This window comes from Narcine bancroftii, chromosome 1, assembly GCF_036971445.1.
Source record: "Narcine bancroftii isolate sNarBan1 chromosome 1, sNarBan1.hap1, whole genome shotgun sequence".
NCBI lineage: Eukaryota > Metazoa > Chordata > Chondrichthyes > Torpediniformes > Narcinidae > Narcine > Narcine bancroftii.
The window spans coordinates 140,796,989-140,813,255 of record NC_091469.1 but is presented as its reverse complement, the minus strand read 5'-3'; the positions used below and the strand labels follow the sequence as shown (position 1 = coordinate 140,813,255).

General features: G+C 40.3%; 1 long non-coding RNA gene across 1 annotated transcript; it reads left to right on the top strand.

Moving 5' to 3' along the window:
- Nucleotides 1-32: 32 nt before the first annotated feature.
- LOC138745019 (uncharacterized) lies at nt 33-13,784 on the top strand. Its single transcript, XR_011345919.1, has 3 exons — nt 33-944; nt 12,219-12,267; nt 13,503-13,784. It is a non-coding gene; the product is annotated as an uncharacterized lncRNA (long non-coding RNA).
- Nucleotides 13,785-16,267: the final 2,483 nt, after the last annotated feature.

Genomic DNA, 16,267 nt, shown 5'->3' with positions numbered 1-16,267 from the left:
GGGAAAGAGAAGGGAACGAAGATGAAAAGAAAAACAAAGGACCTGATGTGCATTTGTGATGCAATTATTGCTGAGTCACAGGTATTTATTTTAGAAAAGATGTTGAACAACTTTTGGCATGCTTATCAAAGGTTTTGTTTTATTTTATTGACAGAAAGAGTAAATCAAATTGCATGCAGTATTTTCATGAATCAGAAACTCCCCAATTTGATGTCCAATGTAGCAGATGCGATGTCTGTCATTACAGATGAATAAAATCCTAATGGGGCACAGGACGGCATTAGCAGCTGAAAAGATTTGAAAGAAAGGAGTATGTGCAAAATGGTGGCACCTTTTGTTTTTGTATGTCCCTCACTAACCACTATGGGACAAAGCTTTCTTGGTAGATTTCCAAACTAAATGGGTAGCCACAGACTTTTTTTTCCCTATCTGTCCATTTACATCTTTCACATTCTTCTGTTTTGCTCGCGGCATGGTGACGTCACAGAAACCCGCTTGGTTCACTATGCCCATAATGGCTTCCCACAAGGCCTCTTCTCTGAAGCCTTGCATATTTTCTCCACAGTTATTTATAGAATTATGGAGAGATACCTGCTTCTTCTTTCTTTCCTACCTCACCTATTTTTTGCACTTTTTAAAAAAATGTAATGTTACAGCAATATTTGCGCTGTAATGCTGACGCCAAACAACAAAATTCTGATTCTGATATGCAGCACGGAAACAGGTTCAACAGCCCTCTGAATCCACCCTTTACACTAATTCTAAATGTTGCCTGAATTGGAGAACATGAAGCAAAATTGACAAAGTTAGGGATTTTCTCGACAGAAGAATAAGAGGTGACTTAAAAGAAGTATACAAGATTATAAGAGGCTTCGACAGGGTGGACAGCCAGCACCGTCTTTCCTCAGATGACAACAGCAAACAGCAGAGGACATCTGTTTAAGGTGAGAGGAGAAAAGTATTTTTTTTACTCAGAGAGTGGTTTGTGCCCGGAATGCATTACTGGCGGCTGATGGAGGAGGCTGAAACAATAGGCACATTCAAAAGACACTTGGATAGGTATATGGATAAGGAAAAAAATTCAGATTTATTGGTGTGAAGGGGGAAATGTGATTGTTGTGGAGTACGTTTACAGAGGTTAGCACAACATCATGGCTGAAGGGCCTGTGCTGTGCTTTGAAGCTCCATGTTCTATATTAATAATTTTGTAATTCTCCCCAGATTCTCAACAACCCCACCCCTCCCCCACATTTCTCCACTCATCCATGCACCGTGGAAAATGTCAAAGTAACTAATGAACCTATCAACTATGGGACACAGGTAGAAATTGGAAACCCACCTGCTCACAGGGAGAGCATGCAATCTCCACACTGTAGCACCAAGGTCAAGTTCGATCCCGGGTCGAAGTGCTGTGAGGCAGTAGCTCTATCATCTATGCCACTGTGGTAACAAACATTTGGAACCTGCCTTCACTACATTTCTAGGCAATGCATTCCAGATTCTAAATGTATAGAATTTCATGGCACCACTCTTAAATGTTTTACCTTTTATTTTCACCTGTGACCTTGAATCATTAACCCCTTTCATATTTGCCAGTGATCCCAGGAATCAAATGCCAATCGGCCTTTAAACTGGCAAGTGTGAAACCAAAATCTGCTCAAAGCCGGCATCAGATGAGATCATCTCATGCCAGGGATTAACGGCCTCAACCCCTAGTACAATCCCTGGCATCTGCAAAGTGTAAAACGGGCAATCACTTCTCTCTTTTGCATGCCGCATCATGTAGGCACTTTTGATTAAAAGAAGAACAGACCAAACGCCCTTGCAAGTATGAAAGTGTTCAGTGTCCCGGTCAGGAGTGGTCGAGTGCGAAATGCCAAAGCCCCATTCCTATTCTGGGACACTGAATGGCCGATTTAGTGGGACGCAAGTGTGAAAGGGGCTATTGATAACCAAGGGAATCTGCAGATGCTGAGGTTTAATGCAGTACACAGAAGAACTGGAGGAACTCAGCAGGTCACACAGCACCCGGAGGAAATAAAAGGTAGTTGATATTTCCACCTAAGTCCTTCTTCAGGAGGGAATCATTAACTCCTCCAATCTCACACTATCCACCTGCTAGATCCTTCATTATTTCTCTTAAATCTCATCCTTACTTGCTCTAAGGTTAGAAGAGAAAGGTATCCCATCCTCCCTCAAGTCCCTTGTCACAGGTACCATTCTCATCGATCTTTTCTGTACCCCCCCCCCACCTCAAACCCCAGCTGACCAGCTGACATGTCTGATCCAAACCCATGCACAAAAGTTCAAGAAGGAGCCTTCGGGTCTCCAAGGGTCAAATCAGGCCCCCGATTCCTGGCAACAACCTCGTAAATCTTTTCTGCACCCATTCCCATTTGACAATGTATTTTCTTTATCTAGTCTGACAAAAGAGATAGTGTCAAGAAGACATCAGAGCCCAGTGCCCAGAAATACCCCATTCAAATGGTGAAGCATAAACATCAACCCCAATACTTTCCTTGGGACCCTGGAAATTTTTCACTCAAAAGGGGTTGGCCTGTGAGGAGAGATTGAGTGGTCTGGGACTGTACTCACTGGAATTTAGAAGGAGACGGGATCTTATAGAAACATGTAAAATTTGTGAAAGGCATAGATAAGATAAAGGTAGGTAAATTGTTTCCATTGGTGGGGGAGACTAGAATGAGGGGACATAGCCTCAAGATTTAGGACAGAGATGAGGAGGAACTGCCTTTCCCAGATGAGAAATTCACAGCCCATTGATGCAGTAGGCGACCTCAGTAAATATATTTAATACAAGGTTGGATAAGGGAATTAAGGGATATGGGGAAAAGACAGGTAGGTGGAGATAAACCTATCATCAGATCAGCCATGATCATATTGAATAGCAGAGCATACTCAATGGGCCGAATGGCCTACTCCTCCCCTTATTTCTCATATTCTTACATTCTAACGCTTCATCAATCCTCTTTTAAAGCTGTGATTGATTAACTGATTGATTGATTATTCAATTAAAATAACTTTCTTTTCTCTTTCATTATGCTTTTATTTCTCTCTGGAGGTTGTTGCCCGACGGTAACATCGACTCATTATAAATATTCAACTCCCTTGCTCAATTTACTTTAAACCTTGGTGGCCAAGTTCCAACAGGTTGATTTCCGATTAATTTAGGAACTCCATTTCACCTCGTCAATAAATCCTCATCATTTTTTTTTTACCTCAGAGCTATTTTGCTTGTGGTAATCTACTGTGCCAGTACATTTATTCTCATTTCTTTTCTCAACTACCTCCAACCTACTGAAATTTTTATTGACTCAACGCTGCTATCTTCAAATTAACATCACCTCAAACCCTGCCTGAGCCTGACGTTAGTTAATTCCATTTCGCCTGATCTAATTTTCGCAAAATGCACTGTGATTGATAAGTATTGCAGTTTTGTTCTGAAATGTGTGAAATTTACAGCATTTTTTTCTATCGCAGAGGGTGTCAAAGTATATTTATTGCTGGCTTTACAATCGTCTGTAATTTTATATCACTATTGCCATCTGGAGGTACTTTTCAACTAATTGAAAGATGGGGAGCAGCTACATGTTGAATATATTTATGTAAATGTTTATTTAACAAGACTGATTATAATTATTGTCTGTAAAGACTTAGAACACATTCCTTTTTACTTACCTCCATTTCACAATGGCATCTGTTTTATCTGTTCAGCTTCAATTTTTTTGAACTTGTGCTAATTGCAGTCCTTAATCCTGTTTACTGCTGGGCATAATTTGCCTTTAAATCTCAGGAAAGTTGCAACATTACCCTGCTAGGCAGGGCAAGGAGCTGGTTAGGTGAAGAAAGGCTCAGGGATCCCCAAACTTTTTAGACCATTTTAATCCCTCATAGACCCACAGGCATGTACATAAATAAATAAATGCACAGATAAAGAAATAAATAGATAAATAAATAAATAGCTAAGTGGACTTTCATTACATACTTGAAAATAAAGCTAAGGCTTTACAACAAGCAAAGCAAGTGATTGCAATAACAGTAAAGGAAAACTTTGCTTCTGACTGGGAAAATGTCAAACGGAGTTGGGTTCAAGTCTTCAACATCGACTGCAGTCAGAGTTAGCAATGGAGACCCCATTCTCAACATTGGTTGTGGTGCCATCCGCATCAAAGAAGTCGCCTCGGACTCCCAGGCTGGAGGGTGGACCTTGGACTCCCAGGCTGGAGGGGTGATCTTGGGCTCCCAGGCAGGAGCTGGGAACTCGAACTCCCGGCAGAAGCTGGGGCCTTGGGCTCCCAGGCAGGAGCAGGGAACTCTGGCTTCCGGCAGGAGCGGAGAACTCGGGCTCCTGGCAGGAGTTGGGACTTTGGGCTCCCAGGCAGGAGCAGGGACATAGGTCTTTATAATTCTTTCAACCCCAAAAGTTCAACTGACCCCCATGACATATATTTACCCCCTTTCAACCCCCTTGGATTGTCCCATCAACCCCCAGGTGTCGATATTGACAACTCTGGAGACCCTTAGGCTAAATGATTAAAGCTAACATTTTCAATAATTAGAATTATTAAAAGAAATCTGCAGATGACTTACTGAGTTCCTCCAGCAGGTTCGTGTTCTGATTTAGAATCAATTGGTGCTTCATATTGAGAAGATTTTCAATGGAAGTTGGGAATTGCAAGGCCCATATGTTGAGGAATGGAAGCATAATTGTTGATTCAAAAGGGATAAGCTTGGCTATGTAACTTAACGGTGTCATCCAACTTATCTTCGAAAGTAGTTAGGAAAAAAAATGTAGCACTGATGATCTTGCTCTCTTTCAAAGTGAATGAAACCTTCATTGAATTCAAAACGTACTTTGCACAGTGAGAATCCAATTCTGATTGTTTGCCCAGCCGCCATTGCAATTGCTTTCATGCAGATTGCATGCCCCCGGAGAGCAATTGGAATATGAACCTCACTACTCCTGAGAGTGAATGAGGTCAACAGTCCTGAAAGAGAGGTTCAGAAAAAAGCACACATGAGAAGAAAGGAATGGAGGGATAACTGAACTAGATGAGATAAAGCAGGGCAGAAGATATTTATGAGGAACATTAAAACTGGCACGAATCTGTTCTGCCATATGGCCTTTTTCAGCTCTTAATAATATTTGTATCAAGTGATCCTTGTATTGTTACAGCTTCATTAATCTGAATCTGGATTTACGACCAACTTTCTCCGTTCATGTTGCACTCACCAGCTCATTGTTGATATCATTCGTCTTCCTTGATCCTTGTGACTCAACACGAATTTCCACCTGACTTTTGTTAGCCTCCTGTAGCATGAAGTGTTGCAGCTGGATACGAGGTCATTCTCAATTTGTAATGTCAGAAGGTTGTGACGGATACTTCATTGTAGTCAAATCTCACCCACATCATTCATAGGCCGAACCTCCAGAAGAGCCACGGGATAGTTAAATTTGTGCATTATTTTTGGTGGTGCTAATATTTCTATTGTAAGGAACCTCTGTCTCTAGGATAACAACTCCACCATCAATCAATAAAATGAATGGGCATCTCACCACTTGCGCCACCACTGTTTCACCATCACAGCACAAATGACCCTGGGTTGGAATCTGGTGCTGTCTGCAAGGAGTTTTTCCATGACCGCATGAGTTTCCTCAAGGTCCTCTGCTTTCTCCCACATTCTAAAGATGTACGAGATTAATTGATCACAAGGATGTGTCGTGCTTTATCTCTGAATTTAAAAAAAAATAAAAGTCTTTCCTGGCTAGCTTTACACCAGATCATCCATCTGCCATAGTACTTTGGTTCTTCCACTTTCTCCTGCAGGCCCTGACCTGACATTCATATCCCACAACTTTTCATTTCTCTTGCTTTCTCTCACTTTCTAACCTTGCCTTTAACATATTGACCTATCGGCTAAGTCATCACCTTACCCCAGCTACAATCCTGGCCTCCCCTACCAGGGACATTTATATTGTCCCATCTATCCCTCCCCTGCCTTCACAGTAGGTTGGTTGACATTTTTTTTATTTTCATATTTCCAAAATCAGCAGGTTTTGATATTATTTCACTGGCAGAATCTAACTGGGCCAAAGTTTCAGCAATATAAGTCATACAATGTGGATAATGCTTAGCATTAAAGAAAACTGGACATTCTCACCAGGTTAGGCACCATCTGTGGAGAGAGGAGCAGTTAATGCTTCAGTTTCTGACTTCTGTTAAAGGATATGAACATGAAACACTGGGTCAGATGGAGCCAGATTCTCTGCAGGTCCACTTGGATGCCTTTGGCCTTCACACCTGTGCACCTGACCTCCTGCTCTGTCTCTGGATTCATCCCCAATATATAAGAACATAAGACATAGGAGAAGAAGTTTGAACAAGTTTGGCAAGGGGATGGGAACCAAAATGATAGGGCTGAGAATAGAGCAGAGGGTTGGGAACGTTAAGACCATGTGTTTTGAGTTTCTAAGGAAGAACAGCCAGTTGAGGGAGCATAAATGTTGTCAGTTGGAGAGATTAAAATCTGTTTAATTCAATGGAAGAATTATTAGGAATAAGGATGAGGAACTTAGTGCACGGATCAGTACATGGAATTACAATGTTGTGGGTGTTACAGACAAGATTGCGGGGGGAAGGATGTTTAGGGGTGGGCTAGAGGAGGGTAATGGAACAGTATTAATGAGGGATAATATAACAGCTGCCGAAAGGGAGCATGCTGTAGAGAGATTGTCAGAAACAGGAAGGGTGCAATCAATGCTTTCAGCATAAACTTTAGGCCCCAAATAGCCCTTGGGAGAATGAGGACCTAATAAATAGGCAGATTTTTGAATGTTGTGGAAATAAATGGGTTGTTGTTTTGGGATACTTCAATTTCCAATTATGGACTGGTACCTCCTTACTAAAAGATGGGTAGATGATGCAGAATTTGTCAGGAGTGTCCAAGAAGGATTCCTGACTCAGTATGTGCACCAGCCAACTAGAGGAGAGTCCATACTGGATCTAGTACTGGGTAATTAACCTGGTCAGTTGACAGACCTCTCGTTGGTGGAGTTTTTTGGTGCAAGTGACCATAACTCCCTGACCTTCGGCATAGCTAGGGGGGGTCTAGGACATTTTTGTGCCCACATTTTTGAGTCCGGTATTTTGGCAGCCACAGTTTGGTGCTGGCCGACATTGTCCACCATACTGCCTGAAACCCCTGGCATTGCAGAAACCCTCCCCCCAGGAAACTGCCCCCCCCCCAGCAAACAAGGGCTGTTCATAGTTTATAGCAATATATTTACTTATTAAAAACAGTTGCAAGAACAATCAAAAACAATGGCTTTTGGTAAATTATAATAACATATTTATTATATGTTTAATTACATATAATTACCTATTAGACCTATGTCTAATAGGTGATTATTTGTATAAGAAGAGATTATTTGTATAATAGGTGATTAATTATAACAATAAATCCCAAAATATCATTTTGCTCTTCCCACAGATGCAGACTGGCCCTTCTTTTGGAAAGCTCCTTGTTTTTGATTGTTCCCTGACTGTTTTTAATTATTTAGATATATCGCTATCAGCTACGAAAAACCCTTCTTTGCTAGGGGAGCAGTTTCCTGGTGGGAGAGAGTTTCTGAAATGCCGGGGGTTCAGGCAGTGCTGCAGCGCCGGGCAGTGCAGCAGATCCTTGGCAAGTGGGGTGGGAGCCGGGCTAAAATATCCGGTGGCAAAATGCGGCTGCCAAAACGTCCGATTCTGAGCAATGGACAAGATCAGAAGTTGGCAGAATGTTAAAGTGTATAATTGTGAAGGGATAATTATGATGGGATGAGGCAGGAAGTGGGGAGAGTAAATTGGGAGCAGATGTGCTCAGGGAAAAGCATAGAAGGAATGTGGAGGATATTTAGGGACCACTTGTGAGGAGTACTAGATAGGTTTGTCCCATTGGCACGGGGAAAGGATGGTAGGATTAGAAAGTCGTGGTTAATACAAGCAGTGAGACAGCTGGTTAAGAGGGACAAGGAAGCACGTAGAAAGTTTAGGAAGCAAAAGGACAAGAAGAGCTCATGAAAATTATATGGTAGCCGGGAAGAACTCAAGAAAGGACTTGTGAGCTAGAAGGGAGCAAAAGAAGTCCTTGATAAGTAGGATTAAGGAAACCCTAAGGCATTCTATGCCTACATGAAGAATAAAAGGATGATGGGGTGAAAGTCGTGACACTTAAGGATAAAGGAGGCAACATATGCTTGGAGGTGGAGGTCGGTGAGGTCCTAAATGAATGCTTTGCTTCAGTGTTTACCAGAGGGGGTGTGGCAGGAGAGGCTGCTGGGAAAGAAAAGGTAGGTGTAGAGTGAACTAAAAATGTTGACACATGTTTTTGCTGGTCATGCAGTATTGTATTCAGCAGCTCCTTCACTTTTGCATTAGATTTTTGGAGATATGGTGTAGCCTTGAGTGTTGGGGCAATATCACACCCTAGTCTGATTCCAGTCTTCACTGCGAATTGTGAACCTGGTGGCTTTGAGAGCAATTACTTGACCTGTTGACTATTCCCAGTTTTAATTCAAGTTTTCATCATCTGCAGCGTTTCTATTTCAATTTAACCTTTTGCAAAGTAAATAATCATTGTCAAATTTACTGAGATTCATGGAATAATCAAATTATCAAGCAGAGTATTATTTTAATAAACTCTAGTGAATACCATGGTTTATACTAAGTATCAAAATGGGAACAGACAGCTGCAATGCACCATCCCATTTGGGGAACTGGAAAACATGATTCATCTTCATTGTCATTGCAATAATAACCTTTCATATTCTTTTCAAAATACATCACAAGTAAACAGATGGCAGATAGTCAAATATCACGAAAGGGCAGAGAAACAGAATAGAGAAAAGCCTTAGTCAGCCATATGATCCAATCATTCTGGATGTAATACCAAGCTAGCAGGAAGCTGTTAATGAGGCATTAAGTAATGGCCAACTATTGCAAGGAACTGTTCTCGCTGTAGTGTCAGCTCAACATGCAGGGCTGTGGACCTTACTGACAAGAGCAGCATTTAATTCCCAACTCTAAATGGCCCTTGAATAAAGGTAATATTTTAATTTTAAGATGAAGAATTGACTCCATTTGTTGTTTGTTTGCGAATCACCTAAAGACCACTCAAGTAAGAAAGGTAAAATTTCTAAAGCATCCAACCATGATCTTAACATTTAAAAGTATTCTGGTATTTCTTTCAGAGTGAATAACCTCACCTTCTCCTCCATCTACCACCTTCTCCCCCACAAACTCATTTCATCCGTATCCCTTATGCAGGTATGTCGCATCTTCCTTACACAAGCGTGCATCAACACACTGACCTCCTCTCCATCTACTCTTTCTTCACCTCCTACTGCCTTGGGAAGCAGACAACCTATTAAAGGATACATTGTCCCTCCCTTCAGGCAGAAGTTACATGAGTTACTGTCTTCCAGATTCAAGATCAGTTTCTTGCCTGCTGTTATCGGGCTCTTAAATGGACCTCCAATGAGTAGATGATGCCTTGCACTGTTTATCTGCACTTTTCTCTTTAACACTATACTCTGCAATTTCATGTTATTGTTTCTGTTTCATCAATCCAGTGCTTTAAATCTTGCACTATCTGCTGTATTGTGTAATGGTTGTTGTTCCTGGATAGCATGCAAAACAATGTTTCTTACTGTATCTTGGCATATATGACAAAAAAATTCAATTCAAGAGGTAAAACTTCAAATGAAAGGTATGAACCAGAGGCAGGAGAATTCCAGTCAGGCCTATGCACCTATACCCTGATTTAATATACAATTAGAACCTCAACTTGGCATTCCCATCTACCTTGATGATCTTTTACACTCCGTTTGTAAAGACTCTTATCATATTTTCCTTCAAATGTTCAAAACCCCTATTTCTGGCACCCTTTGAGGAAGCGAGATGCAAAGACCCATTACACTCTGAGTAGAAAAAAAAAGACCTTGTCTCTCTTTTCCTTGGGTAATTCCCTCAGTTTTACAGAGTGACCCTTCTAGATTCTCCTGCAAGAGCAAAACTTTCCCTCCACTCACACACTGTGAAGATCTTGCACATTTCAACCAAGCTCCGACTCATTCTCCTAATTTCCTGCAGATACAAGTTTAATCTACTCTCACAACATGATCCGCCCATTCAGTTATTATTTCGGTAAATTTTCGTTGGACAAGTTCAAATGCATTTAATTATTTACTTAAATAAGGAGACCAACACTGTTCACCTTATTCCAGATGGAACTCAATAATAGTTATTTTATAGAGGCTTGACCTCCATTATTGAAAGACCCTTAAAATAAATGATGACACTCTGGAGCAGAAGCCAAACTACTTCAGGAACTCTGGGGAGATACTAAAGCCACAGATGCTGGAATCTTGAGAAGACAAAGGACTGGAGATGGAACTCAACAGGTCAGGCAGCATCCATGGGTAGAAATGGTTGGTCATGTTTTAGGTCTGGACCCTTCCTCAAAATCCAAGGGAAGGGATGAAATTACAGGGGGAAAGAAGCTGGATGAGGGCACCAGAGATGATGAAGTATAAAACAGAAGTTGTAGGAGGTAGAGAGAGAAACCATTGGGAAAGAGGGGTGGTGGAAGAAAAGAGAGGGAAGGAAATAAAATTCAATGCAGGAGTAGGTTAAAAAGAAGATGGAAATAATGTAATCAGAAGGGGATGAGGGGGTTACCTGAAATTAGAAAAATCATACATGTTCACATTGGCAACTAATCTACTGCATTCAGTGTACCCAGTCAGGCCTCCCCTACAATACTGAGACCAAACACCAATTGGCTGACTGCTTCACTGAACACCTTACGCTTTGGATCTAACATTGAGCTTCTTGTAGCCAACCATTTTAACTCCACCAACCATCCCTTGACTTGTTTGTCATTGGAGGGCAAGTCAAGTGTAAACTTGAGGAAGAACGCATCCTATTCCCCCTGGACAGCCTTAAACCTAATGGCACAAATATATATGTATATATTTAAATATATAAATTTTAGATAACACCTAGTCCCTTCTGATTCCATTCTTCTTTACCTGCTTTTGCTTCTGTACATTCTTTCCTTCACCTCTCTCTAACTTTTTGTTCCCTCTTTCTTCCTAATGGTTTCTTCCTCTACCTGTCTCTCCACCTCTCACACCTTCAGGGCCTATCCCCAGTTTCTTTCCTCCAGTATATACATTATTTTATCCTTTGTCTCTCATCTTGATAAAGGGTGCAGACCTGAAGCATCGCCTATTTTTCTCCTCATGGATGCTGAGTTCCACTAGCAAAATCCAACATGTTGTGCCAAACTATATAAACTGATTCCCCGATCATTGTGGGTTGATGGGCTTGAACTGCATTGTTCTGTTCTATGGTTTAAAAATGCAGAAAGCAATACCAATGCAGTTAAAAAATCCCTTGGCAAAATTTTATGAAAAACAGGGAGTTTATCTGATTATTAGATAGTGGTTTCAGATATATAAATCAAAAGAATGAGTTCTCGTTAGCAGTGTTGAAAGGAAATAGGTGTAATGTAGTTGGTTGGTGCAAATGGAAAAAAGAACATGTGGTGATCATTTCAAACTCATTGCCCTTAGGCTATTAGAAATATAATGTTAAGGCTTTTGAGAGGTTATTCGATAGGTATTTGAGATAGAATAATTTGCAGGCTCTTGAAGAAATGATGGGTGAATGGGATTCAATGAATTACTGCTCACAGAGCAATTTTGCAATTGAAGGACTCTTCCCATGCTTAATGATTCTATGATTCAATAAGGTTGCTTGTCTGAAGACTGATATTCTTCATGCTTTTCTTCTACTCTTCACTGTCTGTCAAAATCAACATCTGCCATGCAGCATAAATGATGAGGCTGGATACAGGCCGGAGATCAAAAGTCTTGTTGGGTGGGTGGTACCAAACATATTTAAACCCATGTTTAACTAATTTATCTAAAAAGAGAAAACAAAAATCCTTTGACTAATCGAGCCTGTCCTTTTAACCAAGGTTAAATTGTAAAGATGTGGATCGAGTGGTGACCTTCAGACACCAGAAAGAGTCTCTGGAGCATCCAGACTTCTTAAATCTTCCAGATATGATAGTAATCTACGAATTGGCCCCACATCTTGTCAAATTCAAACTTTAAATCTTTAATGCTGTATCTAATTTTCTCCAAGCTCAAACAGAACGCGACATCAGTAATCAATCACTGGGCCTGAGTAGGAGGTGAGTCATCCTTTCATTTCATTAAAATTGCTTGTCAAACTATCAAAGAGGTGAAAGCTAAAATTTTCTCATGGGTTGAAGTCAAGAGTATATCCTCTTATCTAGAAAAAAAGAAACAAAGCAATGAGAGGACATGGTTCTAATTTGATCTTTAGAATCTTTGATAAAGTCTGAAGAATATCTTTCCAATTTTGTTTTAAATTAGGGAATTCCCAAAACATGTGCATCAATGTGGCTTCAAAAATTTTACACTTCTTACAAAATGGGTCAAAATCCGGGTAAAAGGAGATAATTTGACTTTGGACATATGTAATCTATGCATCACCTTAAATTGTAACAAACAGTTCCATGCACAAAATGAAGATTCATTCATGAAGAGTTAAAAACCAATCTTGGTCTGAAAGTGATATGTTCAAATCACGTTCCCAATCATTCTTAATCCCAGTCATTGACGCTGTTCTTAAATCTAATAAATTATTAATGCACTCTGGGAGAACTACAAATCAAAAAGTTAATCAAAAAATTTTTTTCAGAGATTCTGAGAAAATCAGAAAGCTTTAAATTTGGTATTCATTTGCTCAAAAGAAGCAAAATTCTGTTGAATAAAAAGATAACTGTATCTTTTCTCAAACCCCAAGGTTTCTATACCAAATATATTAACTTTGCTTACCCAAATTAGCAAATTTTCGGGTTATAAATTAAATTTGCATAAGAGTGAACTATTACCACTAATAGGATCTTTTTCAAGATATTTCAATTTCCCATTTAAAATAGTGAAAGACCAACTTAAATATTTGGGAATTATATTATGGACCATGGACTGACATTTTTGGACTGTGGACTCTCATTACAAGAACTCAGCGCAACTTGTGGTACAGCTGAGTGCTGAGAATGTTTGAGAAGCAAAGGGAGAATCCAGCTGTGAAGCAGAGAACAGCAGTTGGAGTGGCAGTGGGGAGCTGGAGGGCTGTTGTTATGCACATGCCTCATAAGTGAGGATTCATAAGTTTTTACTGCAATGCTCGATAAGACGTCCTTTGTATTCAGTTGAAGAACTGAACTTAATATTGAATTTTGAGATTGAATTCTGTGGAATGTTTTTTTTTGGACTGACTTACTTGACTGACTGACCTGGGGTTGTTGGGGATTTTTCCTTTTTGAATATTGGGCACAGACTGTAATGGTCTGGGTTTTTCACATACACACAGTTAATAAATATTGAAATCTGTATGCAGGTACACAATCTTTATTCGGACATCTAAAATCCAGAAAGCTCCAAAAACCGGCATTTTTTTTCCTGGTGCTGGTACTGCGGAGGGAGAGAGAGAGAAAGATGGCGGCACAACTCAGGTGGGTGAGGGGGGAAAGAGCGTGGAGTTAATTGTTTGAAGACATTTTATTGTTAATAGTCATTCATAAATATAGAGTTCAATTTTAACCCTTTTGAATCGTATCTTCTGTTGTTGCTAGTTTTGAGATGTAACAAAGTAGGGGTTCGACTGGGATACAAACAAATTTAGGAGCTTAGAGGTCAATTGATTAATGATCGATCATCTGAGTCTGAATCAATCTGGAGCTTGGTGATTGATGGAATTCCTGTCTGGTCTGGGAAATTCCTTTGGTAAAGATAGTTAAAAGCTCGTGTGTTTGTGAAATCAAGAGCAACTAAGCAGCAGCCATGGGTATAGAGAATTTGAAAAAGGCTAAAAAGCACAAGTTGGTGACTATTGCCAACAAGATGGCAATTGCTTCAGTAGAACCACAAAGGAAAAAGGTGGCGAATGGGAGGAAAATTGCAAAATACTGCATAGAAGCAGGAAAGTTTGAAGAAGTGTTTAGAGTAAAACTTCTGAGGAAATACAGTTGGAATTAAAGAGATTAGAATTGGAGGCAGCCGAGAGACAAAAGAAATTGGACATAGAAATGGAACAGAAGAGGTTAGAAATAGAGGCAGCTGAGAGCCAAAAGAGATTGGAAATGGAACTGATGATATTAGAACTAGAGACCGAAGAGAAAGTTAGGCAACATGGGCTGGAAAATATTAGAGTGGAAAATGACAGGAGAAAAGAAGAGACCCAAGATCAAATTCTTGATAATGGCCAGTAGAGAAGTTAGTTCCTCCATTTGAGGAAGCACAGATAGATAAATATTTTCAGTACTTTTTAGAAGGTGACTGTGAATTTAAATTGGCCACAAGGCCAATGGTCTCTTATGTTACAAAATGTAATTAAAGGAAAAAGCTCAACAAGCTTATTCTGTCCTTAGCACAAGAGCAAACTGCTAATTATGAAATAGTGGAAAAAAAAACCATACTCTAGGCTTATGAGGTTTTTTTTTCCAGAGGTTTATAGACAGAAGTTCAGGATTTTTAAAAAATCAACAACTCAATCTTGTACAGACATTGCTTATGAAGAAGTTATATGTTTTGACCAGTGGTGTAAACAATGAATATAACTGATTTAGAGGATTGATAATAATTGAGGAAACTAAAAGATATGCTCCTAATTATATTAAAGCATACTTGGATGAGAAGAAGGTGAAAACTTGGCAGGATCCACAAAGTTAGCAGAGGAATATGCTTTAACACATCTACTTAAGTGGATGTCAGACAAAACTTTTCTAAAGTGCACTGTGGATAATCCAAGTAAGGTGGAGAGTGAATTTGGAAGTCCTTCCAAATCCATATCCATATCCTTTTTACCCGGATTTTGACCCATTTTGTAATAAGTGTAAATATGAATGGAAGTTTGGAAAGGAAAAACTTTCTGGTCCCCTTTGCCACTACTGTAAGGAGGCTGGGCACATGATTGCAGGTTGTCCTGTGCTAAAAAAAGAAGAGAAGAAGAGGTAGCACCGAATGCTTGTATTCAAAGTGAGAAAGAATGATCATTTCAACCTTTTGTGATTGAGGGGTTGATTTCAGTTAAAGAAGGGTTAAAACAAGTGCCAGTGAAAATCCTGCTTGAGATACTGGGGATGCTCAGTCACTTGTCATTTGGTGAAGGAACTGAGACATTTGATTAAAGGTGATAATGAGCCCATTCCTTTAAAATCACCCTTGGTTAATGGACCTATTACAATAGGAGTAATCAATGAAAGGAATTTCACTGTTGTTAGGCAATGACTTGGTGGAGGAGAAGGTTGTATGAATGACAGCAAAGTCAATCATTGATGTGTCAGAGAGGGATTCTGATCTTTACCCTGCTTATGCTATAATATGAGAAATGACTAAAAAGATTGTCAATGCGAATAAGGCTGTGAAAAATGATTTGGCAGAAAATAAAGTCTGTGATAGTCAAAAAAAGCATTTAGGTGATAAAGGTTGAGCAATCTTCTTTATTAGACCTTCTTCCATCTTCTTTGGCTTGGCTTCGTGGATGAAGATTTATGGAGGGGTATGTCCACGTCTGTTGCAGGCTCGTTGGTGAATGACAAGTCCGATGCCGGACAGGCAGGCACAGTTGCAGCGGTTGCAAGGGAAAATTGGTTGGTTGGGGTTGAGTGTTGGGTTTTTCCTCCTTTGTCTTTTATCAGTGAGGTGGGCTCTGCGATCTTCTTCAAAGGAGGTTGCTGCCCGCCGAACTGCGAGGTTCCAAGATGCACGGTTGGAGGTGAGATCAGCCCACTGGCGGTGGTCAATGTGGCAGGCACCAAGAGATTTCTTTAAGCAGTCCTTGCACCTCTTCTTTGGTGCACCTCTGTCTCAGTGGCCAGTGGAGAGCTCGCCATATAACATGATCTTGGGAAGGCGATGGTCCTCCATTCTGGAGTTGGGTCTTCAGCAGCGTGGATTCGATGCTTGCAGACTCTGCCAGCTCGAGTACTTCGATGACTTCATTAGGCCTAAGCACTCACAGTAAGCCTAAGGCTGCAGATTTGTTACTATCCAGACAGGAGTTAATAGCAAGGTAAAATGAGGATCCTGATCTTGCTGAAGTAAGAGATAAGGCACTCTCTTATGAGGAAGTTAAGAAAGTGCCAGTGGGTTATTATGTCAAAA